This window comes from Sinocyclocheilus anshuiensis, unplaced genomic scaffold, assembly GCF_001515605.1.
Source record: "Sinocyclocheilus anshuiensis isolate Anshui unplaced genomic scaffold, SAMN03320099.WGS_v1.1 scaffold930, whole genome shotgun sequence".
In the NCBI taxonomy this organism is placed as follows: Eukaryota; Metazoa; Chordata; class Actinopteri; order Cypriniformes; family Cyprinidae; genus Sinocyclocheilus; species Sinocyclocheilus anshuiensis.
This window is the reverse complement of record NW_015539900.1, coordinates 635,625-638,566: the sequence shown is the minus strand read 5'-3', so window position 1 is coordinate 638,566 and position 2,942 is coordinate 635,625. Positions and strand designations below refer to the sequence as shown.

Here is a 2,942-nt window from a genome sequence, read left to right as displayed (position 1 = left end):
GGGAGGAGTTATAGACCAGAATATCAGTATTTTAATAGATATATGAACAATTATATCATACAGAAACAAGCACAAACATTTGCTTGACCAGCCACAACATCAGCATAACAGTTATTTACCTCCAACTCTCTTTGCAGAACACCCAGTCCCTGTTCCCTGCATCTCCCTCCTGCATAATGTTTTTCTTTTTCTCCTTGTAGCTGGAAATCAGCTCACAGACAATTTGCGGGCTATATATATATATATATAAAAAATTACAGTCTCGTTGGAGAACTCCGGTCTGACGCACTCGGGTACTCGCGTTATTACCTTATCACTTCTCGTGTGTGTTTTGTTGTGAAACGTAGTTTGCGGACCAGACAGAGCTGTCGGCGATTCTTCCTATTGTGAAGTCATGCAGTGTGAAACCCCCTGTCGCCGATTCATCGTGCAATGTGAACACAGCAGCAACTGAATGCTACCCCAGATAGTCACGCAGTGTGAAAACAACGGCGATCCGACGAGTTTGAAAATCGTGCAGTGTGAACTCGGCATAAGTCTGTTACTGTGAAGATTCAGAAATGACATTAAGAAAACACTAAAAAGCATTTGCATTGGCCAGTCTTCTCAACAAACTGAAGGAAAGCTGCAATTGCAAATACGTTTTGAGCATTATTTTCTGTTTCTGGTGAGAGATGGGAGGATCAACACATGCCACAGGCTTCTGGAGATGGTGACAGACACCAGACTGCTGAATGAGGGGGATGAGAAAGGACTGACCCCACTGCATCTGGCCTCTTGTATATGGAATTACATTTCTGCCGAAATTCTGCGCGCGAAAGATCATATTTTGAGCGCGCAAATGTGCGTTTTGCATGTGCGCGAACTGAGTTTTGTGGAGAAAATGTTTGTCTCGCAAAGAAGAAAGTATTTCGAGCGCACTAAAATCAATTTTGCATTTAAAATAAGTTTTTGGATGTGTGCAGACCTTCTCTTTTGCGCGTGCAACGTTTCACTAGCTTGCTCACCTGATGCCCGCCCTCAGTGCTCGCTAAATGCCAACAGCTCGCGTGCTCTTATAACTACTATTAATCTTGTATTTAATCACTTATAATCTATATATTATTGTTCATGAAAGCTGGAAGTGAAACCCGCCTTATATTCAGGTGTGCATAATTATTGAGCCGGTTATCTTCTACAGATAAAATCTCGAGATGGACTAAAAATTGCAAAACGCACTTTTGCGTGCTCAAAATATGATCTTTCGCGTGCAGAATTTCGGCAGAAATGTAATTCCATACTTGTGGAGGTCACCTTAAAGTAGTTGAGCTTCTCCTACGCAAGGGGGCACTGTTTCACAGGTACAAGTACTTCACTTTTTGTCCAGGGTAAAATCTAATTCAGGCAACAACCAAGACTTTTGTACGGAAGTCCTAAGTGGCCATGGATTATTACTCTGATCCTCAAACCGAGATGGGCTAGGACCCCTGGGTTTGTTCGGGCTCAGACCCCTTCCATTCCTTCTCAATGTTTATATGGAAAACAGGAAGAACGGAAGACTCACCTGAGCTGGAGGGGTATGGCCAGAAAAATAACGTTCATCGAGATACTTTTTCATTTCAATTAAATGATGTTCTTTGAACTTTCTATTTGTCAAAGAATCCTAAAAAATTATGAGGATGTAAAATGTTTACAGAATAACCTAGAATTTGGTTCAGTTTATTAGTCAATTATGCATGGTTTTCAACATTTATAATTATAAGAAGTGTTTCTTGAGCAACAAAACTAGCATTAGATTAGATATTACTGATATCTACTGATATAAGATTAGGTATTACTGATCGATTGTGTTGCTCTGAATATTTAACTCTTTTAGAGCACAGCTTTGCATCTGGCTGCTAGGGCAGGTCATGTGGCAGCAGTAAGACTGCTGTTATACAGAGGGGCCAAGATCATCCTCAACAAGAATGATGCCTCTTTCTTGCATGAGGCCGTACATAATGGGAGGAAGGAGGTCACCAACACTGTGATCGAGAGCGACAGGTCAGCCAATTTCTAGAAATGTTTGAAATGCGTTTCCTAGTTTCTTCATTTATATCTCATCTTTGTTGAATGTAGATGTGAAGAGGTGATGACAACATACAAACCAAACTCAACAAAACGTTGCATTGTCATGGACATGATTGAGTTTCTTCCAGAGTCCTTTAAAGTGAGTTTTTATGTTGCTCAAGCCTGACACTTAAATTAAAGATTTAACACTCTAACCAGCGAGACATTGCATATTTCCCCAGCATCTTCTAGACCAGGGGTTTTCAACCTTTTAGGACATGCGCCCCCCCAAGTTTGTCTAATTTCACTCGCTACAAAACTACAAAACGCGGCAAGTGTTAAAAGTAGCCGAATTCCGCGGGAAAACCGCGGACTTGGCAACACTGAGCATGACTGATACTCGAGCCAGCTCTGCTCTAACTGTCGACTAGCAGTTGGAGTCAGATTGCCCCCTAGTGGATGGCTAAAGATTTGTTAAAGGGGTCAAGAGAACGTCTCTGAATTAACTGATGCTCGCGCCCCCCTTGACAGGTGCTGGCGCCCCACAGGTTGAAAACCCCTGTTTCTAGACACTTGCATAAAGGAATCAGAGGAAGATGTGAACAGCACCGATTACTACGTAAGTTTCCTTTTGTACTAGACGCTTAAGGTAACAACCTCTTCAACTAACACTTTGTATGTTCTCCAGATTGAGTACAATTTCAGGTGGCTTCAGCATCCACTGCAAAACCTTAAAAACACAGGCTTGGAAAAAGACAACACCTACAAACCTCTCAGCGCACTAAATGTTGGTACTTCACTAAAAATATATTCTAATTGTGTTAAAGGGGTCATATGATGATTTTTAAAGATCATTATTTTGTGTATTTGGTGTAACAGAATATGTTGACATGCTTTAATGTTAAAAAAAACAC

General features: G+C 41.1%; 1 pseudogene; it reads left to right on the top strand.

Moving 5' to 3' along the window:
• LOC107686067 (transient receptor potential cation channel subfamily A member 1-like) overlaps positions 1–2,942 on the top strand; it is an 11,462-nt pseudogene that overhangs the window by 3,821 nt on the left and 4,699 nt on the right.